The sequence below is a fragment of the Colletes gigas genome, unplaced genomic scaffold, assembly GCF_013123115.1.
Source record: "Colletes gigas isolate AHSC1104 unplaced genomic scaffold, ASM1312311v1 Colletes_gigas_Sc00033, whole genome shotgun sequence".
Lineage (NCBI taxonomy): Eukaryota > Metazoa > Arthropoda > Insecta > Hymenoptera > Colletidae > Colletes > Colletes gigas.
This window is the reverse complement of record NW_025106662.1, coordinates 1,295,519-1,316,236: the sequence shown is the minus strand read 5'-3', so window position 1 is coordinate 1,316,236 and position 20,718 is coordinate 1,295,519. Positions and strand designations below refer to the sequence as shown.

Below are 20,718 nucleotides of genomic sequence, written 5' to 3'. Positions count from 1 at the left end.
AGTTACACGTTATTTTTCATCATTTCCCTATTGTTTGTACTCCAAAATTTAATGTGAATTAAGCCCGCAATGAATAAAATTTAACTTAATTTTTCCGGAAAAAAATTTGTTTATTTTACGATTCAATATTCATGTTTTAAGTTTACCCATTTAAGCCGGCAAGAGAAAACTATCGTTATCCATAGACTGATTTTACTAAAAATCTAATCAGATCTTGAAATAAGAATATATAATTTAAATAATTAACACGTGATCAGGGAATCTTAAAACGTATTTTTCTCGGAAAATATAAAACGAACTAGGGATTTGAATTGAAGCACTTCCTCTACACGTGCATTGTACATTTGCCACTCACTTACTTTTACATGTTTTTGAAAAAACAACAATTTCGTATCGTGAATGTAATGTAAAGCAATCCGATCTAACACTTTGTTTAAAAATGGGTATAGAAGTAATTTCACTATGGGTCAGGTATGATTCGGAGTCGTGCGTGCGAATGTCACGTAGTCCGTTGTCTGAGGGTTAAGGGCATAACAGCACTCGAATACCACGCGTTACAGACGCACCGGTTAGCATTAAATAATGCGACTATTTAGGAACACCATAAAATCGATACTTTTCCTTTAGAAAGTTCGCGGAAATGGGGAAAAACAGAGGACCCACGCACCCACGAGGTACGAGCAGTAAAAGGTCAGTAACAATTCTAACGGAGCTCCGTATAAATATTCAAGCAAAGGTCAAACCAAAACGCGCAAGACAAAAACAACGAAGTACACACCGTGAAACGACGATGGAAAGCACGTCGAAATACGAGAGGTTATATGTACGTACTGACGCGCTCGACTGACATGCGACGCATGCTTGCCTTCGAATGTTTCGTAGGATTTGCATTGTTGTATTTCGAACGACATCATGTGTTACGACGTTCATTGTTGCATCGGCAATGCGTAATTAATTCAGTATGCGATGTAAACAAATTGATTGGCCCCTTGTTTGGAGGGCGACCGTAGAAAGGCAGAACAAACGATTACGCACGAAATAGCAAAACACTTACCACGATTTTCGTATTCACGTCGGCCAATCGAATATCAACATCCGTGTTTTGTCGTTACATCGTAAACCATCGTACACTGCGTCTATCACTACACACTGATTTTTAGAAAAACTTGGGTAAAATATATAAAAAAGGCAACAATTAGGAAACTGACAAGAAAGTCGCCATAGCGGTGTTAGTACTGGGCGGCCATATTGCCTTGGCGTCCCCCACCCGACATCTGGCGGAGACTCCCGAAAATAGCCGGTTACCCACGAAGAGTAAAACCGTAGTCGAAGTTCGAACGAGTAAAGTAACATACTGAACGATTTTTTTTCATTTATCCAAGTTTTTTCTATTGATTATCATTATCGAAATGCAATTTATCAATCGGAAAGTATGACTGAGCAAGTGTATCGCAAATTTAACGATATTTAAAGCAGAATATAACAGTAATTCAAGCATTTGTGGCAGTCGGTGTATGGTTTTCTTCCTAACCTACCTTCGGATTTAACGGAAAGCAAGGATACACGAATTTTCCACTATCCAATAATTAACAGTACGAGTAAATGTGCAGCACGTTATATACTGCAAGCGTATGATTGACAATGTGAGTAATATTCATTTTTATATTATTTTACATCGTCTTTAATCAAGAGATCTCAAGTGAAAACTACGGTCACAGACCTCGTATACTTCATCTGTGCTACGACGTGCGTATTACAAGAGAATGTTCATATATATTTCTTCTAAAACAATGAATCTTTACCTTATGATTGAAAAATATCGATCTGTGTGAAATCCAATTGCTAGTTCTGTTTCTTATTTCGTCTCGATGATATACACCATCTTGGTTTCTCGAATGAAATTTATACGGTCGTTTGAAATGTTCTGCGCTTTCAGGTTATAGGTGGCGCCACATACAATATATTCACATAAAATATGTGTTTGTAACACATACGCCATACTTTTTCTGTATTTTAATTAAAGTGTATTTAAACATATTATATAAAACAGAGAAACTTTAATATTATATTTTTACTCCTTAAATATTTAAACATAGAATTCAATATTATGCACATACTTTGCATAGAGTAATGTTTCCATATCAAATATAATCGGATGTTTAATTCGCTAGTCACGTTGCAATTGTGTATTTTGATATACCACGATACGCAACGAAACTGAAATGGTGAACATCGCAGGAAACAAGTTTACCATCGTTTTAATTCCCTCACTAAATGTAATTGTTTACGAATGTATAACACAACAAAATAATATTAATGCGCTTGATAATTACGATTGCGTAAATCGTTAATTGTCGATGCAGTATACAAAGTGACAGCTTTAACTAAATTTCCTTTTGACGATACGAAAAAGAAATAAACCAGATCGTTCGTTTCAAAGGGGTAAATTTTATTTTTTCAATAACTTTGTATAACAAACAATCACGTTTCGGTTCAAATATGGAGATATTCTAATTTAGATTTCCTCGTTTTATTGCTAACGATTACCTTGCAACCAACAGTAGGAAATTTTTACCAATTCCGAATTGCCCCGGCAGAGTACTTAACAGCAGCTATTTACTAAACCTTAGCTTTGAGAAAACTCAAAGTAGAACGCGTAATTTTAATGAAACTCGTGCGTCTAAGTTTATGACTCACGTCAAATGTCGCGTGCTACAAATTGTGAGGATCACGGGTTACGTGTTTCTCAAGTAGAGAATTTTGCGTTCGTTGTACGGAGACCATCGTGTTAAGAGTCGTTACGTGAGTTTGGTTATCCGCTGCCATACGAAAGCACCTAACTTCCTTAACGAACTCTCAAACGAAGTTTGGTGACTTCCTGCTTCTATTTCAGTCTCGCATCGCAAGCTTAATTAGTGTCAACAATTTCCAGTTACTATTTAGACCAATAGCTTCTTTCCTCGCCACATTTCTATCCCTTTTGAATTAGGTGTTCAAGGAACGCGAAGGATCCCAAATAATCAGTTGCAACCGGCCCAGTCTTCACATCGTTGAAAATTTGTAATAACACGTTGACTGCCGGACCAATTTCGTAAAATTTTCAAGATCATCAAGAGTGAGTTCAATACAGATTTATTTTCTTTAACGTATCATATGGAATGATATATGTCAAAAATTTCTTATCTTTTTCTCTAAACAACAAGGACAATTTTTTTCTCAAAGAACGTTCACAAAGATCCAAGCAACTTTAATCATTTGAAACGCATCATCAAAAATATGTACTGTCTGGCATTGGTTCGGTGAAACGGTAAACATATTTTGTTGACTAATTCTGGAAGCTTTTCTGGAATTGTCGTCGTCAGTTGTTCCAATTGAGAACAATATTTCTCTGAATTAATGGTCTGTTTGTGTGGCAAACGCTCGTAGTAAATAATACCCTTCAAATCCGACCATACACGTAACATAACTTTCCTTGAATGTAAACCTGTTTTTGGCGTGGTTAACGGAGTTTCACCTTGCTGAGCCCCTCGTTGTTTCTGTTGAATATTGTAATAAATTATCCATTTCTCATCGTCCGTAATCAAGCACTCCGACACTAGTTTGTTTTCATTTCTTCTCAGAATTGAATCGCAAGTATAAATTTCGATCGATAACATTGTTCCCGCTCAAATTACGAAGGATCGTATTTGCTAATTAGTCAAGATTCTTCGATTGATTTTTAAATAGTTATTAAACAGAAATGACAGAATCAGGAAATTCCTGTTTCAATATCCATAGAATAGAATTAATGACAGTTATGTCCATTCGTTTGCGTATTGTCATGGTCATATTTACTTGGATTAATTTCAATATTTGGCAAAGGATATTTTTAAGGGCGAAATACGCGAAACCGCATTACAAATCCACTTTATGGGTTAAACATTTGAAATTAATTTTAATGATTGAGAACATTGACTTTGAATTCCGACGAAGAGTAATTATGCCTCATGGAAAGAACTTTGTCAATTATTTCCCAAAAATCTTTGTACACGTAATTATAGTCTGTGCGTTTTATTTATTTATTTTCGAATCACGTTTAAAGCCGTGTGTTGAAATATTACAAAAATTAATAATGGTTTATTATACCTCGTACAATTTCGTCTCGAATTTTTAATGCTAAAACCGTTTCTACCCTTCGGAAACATTTTCCGACGAAAATCTCGAGTATAATATTTTTGAAACCACCATTAAACGTTCCTTTACAGCTTTCCGGAAATAAAAAAACTTTATTGGTCGTAAATAGGAATTATTATTGTCGTTCATTTCTTGCTACAAAACGTAAACATCGTTAAAATAAAATAATACTGTTTGAAAGAATGATGAATGAAATGAAATATGTATTAATTTAAAACAATATAAACGACGTCTAGTGATATCGACGAATCCAATGTATCATCGAAATTCTTTTTAACTAGAATGATACGAATTGGAATTGATATTTGCGTTAGAATCGTTTCGAAAGCAAACGTTTCTTGCGTCTCGTGCACAGTTTGATGTTTCTTTTAAATTAAAATGCAAAATGAATTGAAAACGGTCCTTAGTCATATAAGTTGGACTAATAAATCATACCTACATCGAGCATAACTCGAAAAACTTGAGCCCGGAGGTGTTTTCGTTCCTAGTCTTTTAGACGACGGTATAACGGAAGGGTAGCAAAGTTACGGAGGTGGAGTTTGAAACTCGTATAAACGTGTATGTAGCGTAGCGGTCTCTTTCCATGTTTCTGATTACTTTACAAACTTTTGCACAAGTCTGAGCAATGCAACGGAAGCTTTTAGACACTCGTTTCTTGTAGCGCGTTGTGCGTAAGACTCGTACTTTAAAAAATCCTATTCTTCAATTTCTAGCAATCCGTGCATGCGTTTCATTATTTTAAAAATATTAATTCTTCCATTTCCACTGCAGTGGCATCGCTGCATATTCAAAATAATATTCATGTTTATAAAAATAGAATGCATCACCGTCAGTCATTTAGATGATCAAAATTACTATAAATATAATAAAAGAAAATTGTTTGCAATGCAGGAATAGGTTAGCGACATTTACATTTAGCGTGATTATGCGAGCTGTGTTTATTACCTGTGGTCGTCAAAAGTAGCATAATACTCGTAGCATTTCTAGAAACAACACTCCATCTCTAAATGTTCACTGTTCTTGAAGATTGACGGTCGAAATGGAACGTATTACTTTAGAAACTGTATTATAGATACGATACGAAAAAAATTCTCAAAGGGTTTCAAAATATTTAACTGTTTTTATGAATTGATCGTTTGACGTATGCACAAAAATATAAAAAAAGAAAATTGTTAGTTTCGTGTCTTTTGATTTATTTGGAAATGGAAGGATTCATTCTTAAATGTTGGATCGCAGGTGTCGATGATATCGCTGACAATAGAATAGGAAGTAAAAGTTGTCACGAGGTATGCTGATACACGAGTATTGATGGTTTGTTGAACATTTCGTGCTCGCATGCGTTCGCGCGGAATGTAGATCGAAATGATCGATCAGTCCCGGGTTAAGGGGGGAACCTTATGTAAAATGAAATTTTGGAGCATTTTTTTTTACTTAAACTGATAGGAAATTTCCTCAGGAATACGATAAAAAAAGTTAGAAAGTGATCAGAGATTTCCTTGTACCTTATTTTCAAAATAAAGTAAATGGTTGTATTGGGTGCAGCGCTCGGGTAGTCGAATGCTCGTCGGACGCTTGGTCTTATGGTTGCTTTGTCATTTAACTGTGTTACAACCAATTGTGTGTATATCGGTTCTGAAAAACGTATTTCCTCGCTCAATTCAGCAGCGTCTCTCGATTCAAATCAGTCGTTCGCAGAGCATTTTAAAGTAGGCAAATTGGTAGAGATTGTAAAGATTTTAATGGCCAGATGCTCAACAGCCAAGCCGACCGGGACGGGGACACAGGTTTATGATGCGGACGTGACTTTTGGCTTTTTTTTTGGGAAGCAATAAACGGATTTCGCCAACAATAAAATATCTTAACTTCGACAGTCCGAAGACTGAATAGCGATAGCCGCAGCATAAACCTGGTCATCCTAGCAAGGATACAAGGGGTAGCGCACTTAGGTAGGAACCCCACCAAAAGCATGTACTAGAAAGCGTGTAATAAGGCGAACACCTAATTGGTGGAAACTGAAAACGCCTATCTATTGGCAAAAGGTAAAAACCCGAGACAAAACGCTCAGAAACAGACATTATAGAAATATAGAAGTAACTCCAAGATACAGTGTAATCAATAGTGAAAATGAGTCGAAAAGTGCAAGATGATAATCCTAATTATCGTCCGAATCGTCCGAGACGATGAAAAGCTCCTAATAAATTTAACTTGAGGAGTGCTGAAACAGGAAGTGAAGAGACGAGCGGAGGCGAAGGAACGAGCTCTTCTGCTAAAAAAATAAAAGCTGCGTCAGCAGATATAATTACTAATTTTATACACTGTTACCGATTTATAGAATTTATCAGTGTTTTTGGTGCAATTTCGGATATTTCTATGTGCAAAACATAAAAACGAAAACAAACATTTGGAGAAGCAGGCAATCGTGGATTGGCGTTTAAAATCGTCGTTACATGTGCGTGTGGGACTACTTCAATTAATTCGGGACATTTTGTAAACAACAGATTTAAGATTAACCGCAGAATTGTATTCGTGATGCGTTTGTTAGGCGTTGCACGTAAAGGTATAAATATATTTTGCGGCATGATGGATTTAGGCTGTGAATTGAGTGTATGTGCTTATGACGGCATTATACAGCATATACATACTTCACTGCAAAAAATGTTTAATGATACGTGTCACAAAGCTGTTGAGGAACAAGAACAATTTAATGAAAAAAAGGAACAACCCTTGTTAAATTTTAAAGTATTTGGAGATGGTTCCTGGAAAAAACGACGATTTTCTGAACTCTACGGTGTAACGACGCTCATTGAATACAGGGTGTTCGGCTACCTATGGCAAAAATTTTAATGAGCGATAGTAGAGGCCAAAATAAGACAAAAATCAAGAATACTAATTTGTTGATGGAGGCTTCGTTGCAAAGTTATTAACATTTAAAGTTCCGCCTGTAGAATGACAATCCGCTAAACAGCTGCGTTCGCGCGGACGGTTGCGGCAGGCCAGTGCTAGTGGTTCTCACGCAGCATGAAAAATTCTACTTATCGACATTATCGACAGCCTTAGATTTTTGTCCACTTATGGGAATGCGAACACCTTACGTTGAATAAGATTCAACCTGTCTTATGAAAATCCAGAAGGGCATATCAAAACTCGCCCGACGAGATTTTCACAGAAAAAGGGTGAATGCCAGTTCCAATACACAATGTTGTGAACAAAAATCACCCACACGCGATTATACACGCCCCACGATTGTCCACAGTGTCCACAAGTATCCACAAATAATCCTTTCAGGCACTAACCACTATGCAATTAAATAAACACGTACCGCGATTATGTTATTCGTGAATGTCTACGTGTACGTGTATCACGATTCTTCCGAGTTACTTACGAATAAAACTGTTATTAATTTTTCAAATACACTTCAATTTAAAAATGTAAACAGGAATTTAATAAGTATTCGCTGATTGTTTATATCACTGTATTTCTTACATGCTACTTAATACATAACTGAATCAAATATGTCTAAAATGTGTCGCGTGAACTAGCTTGACTGATACTGTTTTACGACTGACTAGCTGGCCGAACACGTGCCGATGCTGCCCTTTGTCTCCGCTGTGTGTGAGAGAGATATGCGAGGCGAGTGACGTAGAATCGGGGCCTGTTCGGCATTTGTTTCTCTGAACCTCGTCGATCGATGGCACAGTCAGCTGCTAGTATTGTTACATTCTTCGCCGTGAACGTAAATCGATGCGAAAATTTCATTTATCCTGCGATTCCTTTTTACATTTTTAAATTGAAGTGTATTTGAAAAATTAATAACAGTTTTATTCGTAAGTAACTCGGAAGAATCGTGATACACGTACACGTAGACATTCACGAATAACATAATCGCGGTACGTGTTTATTTAATTGCATAGTGGTTAGTGCCTGAAAGGATTATTTGTGGATACTTGTGGACACTGTGGACAATCGTGGGGCGTGTATAATCGCATGTGGGTGATTTTTGTTCACAACATTGTGTATTGGAACTGGCATTCACCCTTTTTCTGTGAAAATCTCGTCGGGCGAGTTTTGATATGCCCTTCTGGATTTTCATAAGACAGGTTGAATCTTATTCAACGTAAGGTGTTCGCATTCCCATAAGTGGACAAAAATCTAAGGCTGTCGATAATGTCGATAAGTAGAATTTTTCATGCTGCGTGAGAACCACTAGCACTGGCCTGCCGCAACCGTCCGCGCGAACGCAGCTGTTTAGCGGATTGTCATTCTACAGGCGGAACTTTAAATGTTAATAACTTTGCAACGAAGCCTCCATCAACAAATTAGTATTCTTGATTTTTGTCTTATTTTGGCCTCTACTATCGCTCATTAAAATTTTTGCCATAGGTAGCCGAACACCCTGTATAACACGGGGAAAGTCATCGATTTATTGGTAAAAAGTAGTTATTGCCAGACATGTACATACATATTATAAAAATAATAAAAACGACCCCGAATATTTGGAACATAAAGAAGATTGACATCGTACAGTGAATCACAGTGGCTCTTCGGGTAAGATGGAAGTAGATGCCGTCGTAGAAATGTTTCTCCGCTCTGAACAATTACACGGAGTACGTTATAGTAATTACATAGGAGACGGTGACGCTAAAACGTTCAAGGCAATTTTGGATATCGAACCGTATGGTCATGAGTTCAAAATTAAAAAGAACGAGTACATTGGACATGTGGAGAAGGGGATGAGCAGTCGGTTGTGCAATTTATAGAAAAGTGTAAAATTAGGAGGAAAAAGAAAGCTGACCACTGTGTTAATAAAAAAATTGACAAAATACTACGATCATGCTATCAGGCGTAACAGTGATCCTGTTATTGAGATGAGAAAGGCGATAATGACAACATTTTATCATCTATCTTCAACAAATGAAAAACCGCAGCACGACGACTGTCCTTCCGGCGCCGATTCGTGGTGTAAGTGGCGCTTTGCACAAGCCTTGGGATAAGAGTTTGACCATCCACCTTTATTACATGAAGATGTGCAAAAACATATTCGTCCAATTTACAAAGATTTGTCACGAGAAGATTTGTTGGAGAGATGTTTAGGTAGCCATACACAAAATGCTAACGAGAGTTTTAACACCATCATTTGGCGTTTGGCTCCTAAGCATCCCAATTGTGACATAAAAATTATTGAAATAGCTGCTTTTTGGCTGCCGGCATATTCAACGCAGGATTTTCGTTCGTCCTTTAAACAATGCAAGAGCTTTCGAAAAGAAGAAAAAATGGCTAAATCACAACTTTTCGAAGAAGAGGAAGATCTGTTTTATGGCCCTGGAATCGCAAATTAGTAAAAAACTGCGGTAAGTTAAAATGAATTACGAATTTTTCACGATTTTTCTGTTACTCAAACTTTAAACGCGTTTTTCTTGAAACGCAAAATTTCGCACGCCGTGCAACAAAACTCCAAAACTAATCACTCAATCTTTATGAAACTTGGCACAAATATTCTATAAATAATTGGCCTCAGCATGACGAGCTCCGATTTTTTATCTTTTTATTTAAAACACTGATATTGACAATTGTTCATAAAAAAAATCCTTTTTTTCTTTAAAACTTCGCCATTTTTGCAATTTTGCAAATTTTAATAAAAGAAGACCATCATGCTGAGCGTTTTTCCATAAACTAAAGAACCCATTTTAATTTTTTTGTTTCAGATCAATTTTGGAACCTGTACGCCGCACGGCGCATTTACAAAATGCCATTTTCATGTCACCATTGTACCGTTGTTATTAACAATTAAAGTTTTAAAAAAATATTCATGTTACATTATAATATTAATATATGATACCTTAAATTTTAAATCAATCTACGCATTACATTTTTCACAAAAAATTCTTGAAAAACAGGCCATTTACATAAGGTTCCCCCCTTAAGGAGAATAGTTAATAAACAGAACGCAGACAGCGTCGAGTAACTTTTACTGGCTAATTTCTTTCTTTCTGCAACTTCAACCTAGTTGCATGTTTCATTCGATGCACGCAGATATAAAAATAACACTACACGTTGCTCTTTATCTACCCCGTAAGCTCCGTTAATAAAATGCACATTCGTAACTTGCGCTCGAGAATGCTTTTCGCAACAGTTCTTCTACGGAATGTAATTACACAAAGATTACGAAAACAAACGAAATGTTTTTATAATAAATAAAACATAGTTGCAGCGAGCTAAATTCATCGCGATCCAATAATTTAAAAAACGATACATACTTCAACGTGGTTTCTAAAACGTACAATCGCTCCGAGCGGGTTGCTTCCCTTAGTTTTTATTAGCTGTTGTTCTTCGAATCGTGATAAAAAGCCGTAAACTCGCTCGAAATAGCTACTTGCACGAATGCATCGTTAAGCGTTTAACGAGGTGATCGCATAATTTGTTCAGGCGCAAAGTGTACGCATAGTCTCTGTGGCCTTAAAAAAAAAAAAATTCCTGCACGAATATCCCGTCGTGAAAAATAATTGTCAAACGATAAGGGTGGCCAAGGATGGCAGCTAGCATAAACGGTGGCTGTGTTTTATTCCCAGCAGAATTTGGGAAGGTGTAGACATAAATTTCGTAGACCGTCGGCTATCGACCTTAACGGTTCGGTGACCGATTATTCGGGCCGTTCGAGAGGCCGCGCGTTGCCTCCCCCGATCGCCGCGAGTTTCCTTCAAACGAACGAAACTAACTGATTTCCCATGGGATAAATCTTTGGGTAAGCCATGGAACCTCGCTAGAAATTCGACGTAAAACGATCGCAAAAGCCCAGATGCGATTACGAACGAGTTGCTGTCGATTCTTAATGTCGAATGATTCCTCAGGCTCGTCCCGCGCAGTTTATACGGTCCGTTTCCTTCTTTCCCTTCGTTTTTAAACGATGGTACATCTTTCCCCCGACAATCCTCTCTATTTCCCCGGAGCTATTCGACGCACGCGACACACGCAACCGAGACACGTGTGGTGCGCGACCGTGTCCCATTATCTCGTGGAAGATTTGTATCTGTAAACTGCTCCAGGCAACTCCATCTTGAAATGGCCGCTATTCCGTTCCACTAATCATATCGGAAGGGATTTACGCGTGTACGAAGTAATTGCCTTCGAACTAATTTCCTACGCCTGTCTCGATCGTCACAAAGCAATCTTCGATCTGTTAAAGCAGATCGACGAGGGCAGTTGACTCTTACGCGATAATATCGTTCGGAATGATTTTTGTTCTCGTGTTTCTTTAAGAGTTGTTCGAGTTGTTCGTCTTGGCTTCGAACGTTTTGTCGAAGGAAGAGGATTAATTATTTTCGGCGAATCGATCGTTGGCTTTGAGGGAGTAGGAAACTCAACAGGAAAATTCAATTACGTAGACCGATTCAAAGTTCTGCGGACGATGTGTTTCAATTGCTACGATATTCGTGAATTGCCACCGCGCTATGTAATCGCGCGAGTATTACGCAACGCTCGCGAAAGCTCGTGACTACGTTCGAGGGTTGCTCGCGTACGCGAGAGGCGGCAAGATTGGCGAGAAGTTGAAGAACGGTGCCAAATTTCTGAGCACATGCTCATCTTTGGCAGTTAGAAGGTGTTTAGATGGCGGAGAATGGAGGCTCGAACGCTTGCAACTTTGAGAGTAGACGCTTCCGTCGAAGTTCCGGCAGACTCTTAACGTTATTACGGATAATAAAATACAGTCTTCGTTGTAACTGCGGTTATAATTACCGCCAGTTCACCGATACACGACGCTCGCGAGAGCACGCGGTCGTTTTCAAGAGGATCACGCGACGTACGAAGCGGATTTTGCGGATTTTGCGAAATTTAGCAATCTTCGTGAATTTCTTTTTAAGCGAATCCTACGTTTAACGTTGCGATTCTTCTTTGTAGTTTATTGGCATATTTTAACGTTAGTTAAGTATTCTTTATCATGATGTCAGATCGAGTCAATGACGTTCTTAAAAGATTTAAAGTCTAGAGCACTCTTCGCGGAAATACTTAATATTTTGACAAAGTAATTTCAATAGCATTAAAAATGTCTTATGAGTTTTAAAATGTGCTTTTAGAATATGTAACCAATAATTTAGCTATTCACTATAAGTAGATAACAGAATAAATTGTTAATTTGAACAAATAATTGTTATCGTTGCATCATAGTTTCCCAATCTTAAAAATATTTCAGATATTTGTCGGATTCATTGATACCTTTGTTGTGTATAAAGCACTTCAACACTGACAATAGGTATTAAATAGACGATTGTTTTCAAGTGGTTCTAAAAATAAAAATAAATTTACGTTTCTGGTACGCGTAGACAAACTAATACGTCCTGCGTAACCTATCCATTTGTTGGAAAATCGTTCGAAAACTAGCTATTCCGATAAAATATGCTCGTGCACCGTCATGCATGCACTGCATATGGCGTAAAATATTAAGTAAAATTTCTGAGAGTGACTTATTAATCTATAAAAAGCAAGACTAACATAACTTGGGAACAAAATTAAATAAGACACATGTTTATTTGAACTATTTTCAGTCCAACGTTAAAGTAGGTGGCACATATTATTAAACACCTTCTCCAATTAACAATTCGTATCAAAGCTATTCCCTGCCTACGTCGAAAATATTCTTTGAATATTCTTGCACTTTCCTTCCAAATTGATTAAATAAACAGATTGATTTAAATGCCAGAGAAATAATTGCATAGTATAATTTCCAGTATAAATTCAAAGAAAATGCAAGGGGAAAAGAATCTGTCTCTGCAGGACTCGAATTGAGGCTGCACAGCTGGAAAACTCCCATCGATCCACTCGAAAGAATAGCGATGTTTTAAATACTTGAAGAACCAGCGGTGAATCGGTATGATCTTCGTTGCTTAATATCTCATAAATTATCAAATGCCCGAGCAAACGTCCGTTTAGAGATAAAATTTTTTTGGTTCGCTGCCTACGAAGCCTCGTTAAAATCGGCCTGAAAGATCGTACTGTACCTTTGTAAATGAAAAGAGCTTACGGAGCTTTGACAGACTTTGTCTCGCTGCCGCGTAATTTTTTAATTTCCACGAATGTAGCCGCGAATCCGTGGGCACTCGAAGCAAAAAGTACCGATTCCAAGCTCTTGTAATTGACCTCCGCAGCCAAAAATAATTTTTTCAGAACGATTTGAAATTTTTCAATTTCGCCGAAAAATTTCTTCACCTATTCGAATTTTTTTCTCGGAAGTGAACAAGATTTTTAGGTTATGTGTGTTCATCAAAAATAATTGTAATTGACCCCCGAAACCGAAAATAATTTTTTTAGAACAATTTGAAATTTTCTTTTGCGTCGAAAAATTTAGACCCTGTCGATTTTTCTTAAAAACTCGTTTTTGATTTTTAGTAATTTTGTTTTACGCCCTATAGAAAAGTTGTCTAATACTTTTTTTGGGGTACCTATGAGCTCTATTCCAGAAAAAAGTTTCATTGAGTATATTCACTATTGTAGCAGTTATGGCTGTTTGAAAATTGGACCACTTTTATGGGGGGTTTCTAACTTTACGGGGTCAAGGAACAACTTTTTCAATATTGTTAGAATTTCTACATATTTTTCAACAAAATACGCGTTGTTTGCCGCTTGAAACATTAAAATCCTCCAATTCGTTCAGAAGTTATGACGTTTTAAAGATACGTAAGAAATTTTGGAATGCCATTTCTGACCACAAATTAGATTTTCGGTAAGGAATTTTTTCTCGAAATTGAGTAGGATTTCGGGGGTATGCCTATTCTCCAAAAATGATTGTAATGGACTCTCGCAATCGAAAATAATTTTTTTAGAACGATTTAATATTTTTCAATTTCGCTGAAAAATTTCAACACCCATTGAGCTATTTGTAAGGGGTTTTTCTCACTTTACGAGGTTAAGGAACAACTTTTGAAACATTTTTATGATTTCTAAATATTCTTCAATAAAGTACGTGCTGTTTGCATTCCGAAACATTAAAATCCTTCAATCCGACCAGAAGTTATGATTTTTTAAACATACGCACAAAGATAATAATTCTTTAATGTATTATTATGAATAATTTGGAGGAATGAAAATGTTACGCTTCTCGTGGAAGCGTGTCCAGGTCGTTTCGTTTCTTCAACACCTTTACTTTCTTCGGTCTTACATTCTTTGTGGCCGGTTCCACGGAAAACGACAACGAAAGCGGTATTCTCGTTACAAAGATCATCATCGCGACTTATCCAGCTACTTAAATATTTAATGATAGAGTAAGGAGACACTGAGGAATGTACTGCTCGTTATACGTGCAATAAATATTAAGATTTGACATATCACTATAAAATACTGCCAGAATGAAGATCTCCACCGTATCGCTACAGTTGATCGCGGAGTAAGAAAATCGACACGCGAGGCAAAATTGTTGGAGAAACAAAAGAAAATTGCTAGTAAGACGTGTTGTTGTATATATCTCGTAAGATTTATTTCACAGCTTTGAAGCAGATAAGTTACTGTAATTATTAAAATTTGTTTTTCTCTCTTTGTTTCCGTAAATTAAAAATACGAGTGTATAAATGTTGTATTTTCTTTAGTAATATCAACTTTTGAATATTAATAAAAACGTGTGAATACTGTACAGTGAGTTTCAAATAAAGGTGTAGCATGTACATAAAATGTTATAAAAATGCGCCTAGAAAAATTCGTGACAGACGTTGTTTCGCAAATCAAATTTTTCAGATAATCACATAGTTCTGTTTCCTGTCAAAAATCCTTTATTTAGTAATATTTCAGTACTAAATATTAATAAATACCACCAAATACCATTTCAACAGAATGATATTGGGAGACACATAGATTACTTTAATAAAGTTTATTTTATTCGATTTACTGTGTTGCAAATAGCAGTCAATATTATCAATTAATCCGATTTCTACCCCGCTTTGTAATAGACACTGTTCAACCATTATTGGAAAGACATTTCTGAATTTTTTAATAAATATTTTTAATGTAAAATTTTGAGAAATAGACTATTTTAACGTATTACAAAGTATATCCCGGTTAATTATTCAAAAATTAAAAGACGAATAAGTATTTTAACCCAAGAATGGCCGTTCGCGTGACCGTGCGAGCGTTAAACGCATTCAGCGCTCGCGACGGTACGAAAAAAACGTCGCAACGGATTTTCCACTTATTTTTTCACAGAGATACGGTTCTTTTTGTATCGACGGTTCGGTAAACACCCTGTATAGCATCGATAGGCGGGCCAGATATTTGTGGTCGCGGGCAACTGCATTCCTCGCGAAGCAAAGTGTGAAAGCAAAACTGTGCTGATACGTTTAATCAATGGCGGTTGCTCGCGGATTCGAAGTAGATACGTCCGTGTGTTTATCTCAATTCTCGCAGCGGGTATTTGTAGCCATGTGCGATCGAGAGGGGCCGGGAACTTTTTCCGGGCTGTTCGTGTAACGTTGTTCCACGAGTTCGACCAAGTTTCGAGACAGAAACGAAAGAAGAAAGTTTCGCGCGAAAGTGGAAGTACTCTTTCCAGCGGAGTACCGTGGAGAATCGAGATGCCCGTCTAGATCGTCCAGCGAGAAACTTTTTTTTTATCCCCTTCTACTCCACCTGGTTGCATTGTCGCGAGCTGCATTCAACCGGCGGCTCGTTTCGAAATTTACTCTTCGAAACGAGGCGATCGCGTTGCGCGGCGCTCCTATAATTTTCGAATGTCAGTCACGTATCCGGGGAATTCAAAGGGCAACAACGCGGGGTACGTGCACGGTTGGCGGTAACTAGAACCGAGAGATTTTTTTTAACAGGTCGAAAGAGAAACTAGAGAGCGCGGCGTATCCATTCCGGTGCTCGGAATAGATGCTCGGTGGCTCGTGTTACGCCTTCATCGTCCGAGGGTGCAGGAGGTGGTGGCAGATCGATGTCCACCACGCGAGGGTGTTGAACGCACGTGACGTCACGACACATACAGCGGCACGAAATCGGGGTTAGACAAGCCTAAGCTCGGTATACTGCTTAGAGACACCGTCTCCTCTCTATCCGGTCGTTCCTAGCCGCGTTTTGCCCCGGCGCCTTCGGGCGCGCGTTGGCCGGAAACGTGTCCAGGAGCGACAGAAACAACGTTGTTCCATTATAAGGCATTATTACGTTTGATGCGCGTACACGCGAACGCGAACGCTAACGCAATCCGCGAGCACGAGCATGAACGACCGAGCGTATGCGTGCACACGCGCGCGAAACAGAGAAACACACGAGGCCGCGTTTACTTAGTTATGCATTTTCACGGGGGGCTAGCAAGCACGAATGATCTCTCGTGTTCTAACGGAAGCTATATCGGGTACGAGGAACTCGACTACTGCAGCCACCGTCGGTCCGTGTGCCGGCTACAGAGAAGCGGAGACGGCCTTTTTGGTACTCGTGGTCTCGACGCTCCGCTGAACACTCACTCTCCGACCTACTAATTTAGCGGATTAATTAGCCGAGACACTAAGACTTGCCGGAAAGGCGGAAATCCAGACGTCTCGACGGAAAATTTCTGTCGTATTACCGAATCTCTAGGTTTTCTTCGCGGCGATCCTTCGCGAGTTTGAGTAAACTTTGGTAATCGGATTAAAACGTTAATCGGACCGCCGCGCCGCGCCGCCCCGGCAAGCGGAATTACTTCGAAACGGGATTCCGCTTATACGTAAAGTGCATCGTTAAATTTCGCGAAAACTCGCTGAAACAATGTTCATCGATTCTTCGTACAGCTTCCGCGCAATCTGACGATAATTAACGTAATTCTCTGTGCCTCTAAGAAGACTTAGTGTCGGATATTGTGTTTACCGATCATTCTGCCGCTTCGTCGCCGCGGATTATTATATCGATGACAGTCGATAATTTATTAGCGTGCACGAGAGTTGTTAAAATAAGGCTAGAATTCGTTACAGTAGCCCGTGAAGGTATTCCAATCTACAGGAATGATTTTTAAAATGAACGACGCTCCGGGGTTAGTACATTCATCTTCGGTATAACAGCCGTAGTCGACAACCAACAAAAAGGATAGCGTGTAAAAATGAATGACAAAAATAGTATTGCCTCTTGTACAAATTGTGTCACTGTCTTCAAGGGGGATAGAAATGTTCAATTTACGAATTGCGCCTGGTTCATTTTAAAAATCATCACTGTATCCTCTTTCAAGCGTACATAATACAGTTAGAAGGGATAGAAATGTTCAACTTACTATTTATCCTCGCCAAAAATAACACTTTTCTAACGATATAAATAATTTCACTTATACTATGTGACTTGCGATCTTATTTTGAAAACTCAAACGCGTGTATTTTATGTATTAACGATTAGAAGAGTTCGAATAGTTTTGTGAGCTACTGTACACCACCACGCGATGCCTTGAAACGTAATTATCGATGCTGAAGCACTGCAAGGGTGCCATCCAATCTCGTTTATGATTCGTTTAACCCTCATCTGACAGATGCAGGGTCATCTTGACTCTACAGTAGCCATTTTCATATTATTTCTTCTAAATTCTGAAAGTTTCGTGCGAAAGTGCTTGTTTCCTTTTGGAATCTGCATGTTATTTCTGACAAAACGGGGTGGTAGGAAATGATCAAATTTTAGGCAATTTTAGCACTTAAAATACAGTACAATTCCATTTATAGAAATGAAATTTTCGTCAATGGCCGATTCAGTAAACTTCTGATGGAATTCTATTATCTGAACTACTATTGAACGTCGTTCAAATTATATGAAATTTGGGCACGAAAATTTGAACAAATACATTTTGTAAACGAGTACATTTATTATTTGTTAAGCTGTTATCATTGTTGGTGTGCGTCTCATTGCCAATTATCAAGCATTGTTCCGAAGAAGCAGTCTTCCAATTTTAATAGCAGTAAAATATGTAATAAATTTGGAAAACGGAACCATAAATGCAAAAAGTAAACTATGCCAACTACAGAAAACAGTGGTTCAGTAAGAAAGTGTTTGTAAGAAAAACTAAATTCAAACAAAAATTTTAGAGTTAGTATCATAACTTCGAAACGAATACATCAAATGCTAAAGTTTACATCGTTCTACCCTTTGTGCCCAATTGCACCCTTTCTCATATTTTGTTAATTACATAATTCACATCAGCAGTCGATTACACGTCTATAATAGAGTTAGAAATACTCGAGCAATGTAATAGTAAAATATTTTATACGTATTTGAACGTTCGAATATCATTATCCAAATATTATTATTCAAATATGAGTGATCATGTATCGCGACAAGGGCTGAGATTACTTGATTTATAGTCCGTATCGCACTGTTCAAACACTACGAATATCCAGATATTTGATCAGATACACAAAATATTCGAATAGTCAAATATTGGAACTATGTTCGCCAAATATTTGAGTCGTTTAAGCGTTCAAATATTAGAATACAGAAAAATTCGATAAGTTCTAAGTAATTCTAGCCTTAGTTCGCAACTGCTGCGTAACAATACGAAAATTCAATAAATATTCGCTTCTTTATGGGCTCTTAAAGAAGCACAGAAACTTATATCTATGTAAGATCTTTTTACAGTCTTCATAAAGTATATTATGAATGAAATACATATATGGCCTCGCGAAGAATCCATGAAGTGTCAGGCGGCCTTCTAATTCTGAAAGGTTCCCCACCCCTAGTCTAGTTATTATTGGTGGACTCGTTAGTTAGGTTGACCCAGTAAATCTTGCCTTAGATGCAACTACGATTCGACATGTTCTGAGTTTAGACCATTCAAGTCGACTCATTAGCAACGAACTAACTTCTTTCAAAATGACTATCTGGTAGAAAATATAAGAAATGGAACATTCTGCCTCTCGTCAACCAGAGCATAATGAATAACGAATTTAGATCATCAGAAATTATTTCTGTTTTAAAATACTAGTTAAAAAATTTTTAAAATAGTTAATAGGAACAATATTATTCATCGATGATACGACAATATCCATCTAAAATTATTTTTTATAAAAGAAACTTACTTAAAACAGTAAACAAAAAGTATACGAAGATTTTTTGACATACAAATGGAGGGTACAAATAGGACAAGCAGTGCTTTTGAAACCAGTTTTTATACAAAACAATGTTAAATATTCAAACTTTACTTTTGTTTTCGTTTTAAATTATATTTCGACAGAGTGAATGGTTACCTGCTCTAGAATCGACAATTTACATGAAATATTCAATATGTAATTCGCATGGTTCCCAATTGAAATCCTGGGATATTAATTTTAATTTTTGTTCTCTTTTTTAATATCGAATTTGTTCACGAGTTGCACCTAATTAAATTTTACGTTTCTCATTAAAATATTCCAATACGAAAAAATTCAAATTCTAAAGCTAATATAATACCACTTCTATCTTCTTTATTGCAGTATATTTATTTACTTACATTTCTGTCTACTTAAAATTCACAACTATTCTGCACATATTACAAGTAACTTTTAAAGAAAAAAAAGAAAAAAATAATGTTTCAAATTTTAATGTTTAACGGTAGCTTTAATAAAACCGGCTGATCATAAAGGGCTAATATTCTAGGATCTGTTTCAATTTATAGTGACCTACATTTTAAGCCCGTTTCATCCAAAAAAGCGCTTGTCCCATTCGCATCTCCACCTTCCCCCGTACCCCTCATGTGTGCAGAATGAAATTTTTGCTATGGACAAAAATGACTCTGCACAGCATCACAGATAAACCAACGACCCTCCAACTGTTGCAGATATCTCTCGGCTATTTCGTACCGAGATTTTTGATATTCCGAAGTCTACAATTTTTCATCCACGGTACTGGAGAAACGTTGTTATCGATTAACCTCCTTTCGAAGAGGTATCCGTTTGCTTTTCCGAAAGCAGAGCCCCTCCGAGCGTTTTTGACATCGATTCGACTGCGGCATTCGTGGCTACGCGATTGGGCAAAAAATCTCATTAGTGTTTATTCCCCTCCTCTCTCTCTCTCTCTCCACCCCAACGGTCTCTGTGCCGCTGTGCTTTCTCCCTTCTCTCAAAAGCGTGCGATACGTTTCATGCACTGTTGTGCTACAACGTAATCGCGTTAATGATTTGCGGGGCATCCGCGCTAATGATCGCCGTCGCTCTCTGATGTAAAAGGACGAGAAGGATGAGAACAGACGGGTGAAAGCGATGGACGCAATTGCACTCGCGATTAATACCGGAAATCCATCCGTGCGAAATCCGAAACGCGCATGACTCGACGTTTTTCGAAAATTACCGGTGCAGGAACGAGAGAAAAACCAGATGGACGAGCAATTGTCGTTTGTATTTGTCGATTAAAGCCGGTGGAACGTTATTCGCGCATGTTGCGCGTTTGTTAAAGGCTTGCGTCTATTCTTTCAACATATACTTTGAACGTTGGTATTATAAGCAGAGTGTATGATCGTCTTGCCGCACGATAAGCCTCATAAATTGCAAGATACATCCCTTAGGTGATGTATCCTCGGTCCTCTGAAAATGACCGAAAAAGGGAAATACTTTAAACGTCGTGTTTTACGGTGTACTAGTCGGTTAGAAA

General features: G+C 37.7%; 1 protein-coding gene across 10 annotated transcripts in view; it reads right to left on the bottom strand.

Annotated features, from left to right (window-relative positions):
* The window catches only part of LOC122402145 (tyrosine-protein phosphatase Lar), a 564,511-nt gene that overhangs the window by 421,955 nt on the left and 121,838 nt on the right, over positions 1 to 20,718 (bottom strand). For 6 of the 10 annotated variants that reach the window (XM_043404711.1, XM_043404720.1, XM_043404723.1 and 3 more), the window contains exon 1: positions 1,055 to 1,223. The exons of 2 other annotated variants lie outside the window; for them this stretch is intronic. The gene's annotated coding sequence lies outside the window, so the exon portion shown is untranslated. Of the gene's footprint in view, positions 1 to 778; positions 850 to 1,054; positions 1,224 to 20,718 lie in introns of those variants that run through there. 2 more of the 10 variants (XM_043404712.1, XM_043404718.1) reach the window with 2 other exon arrangements.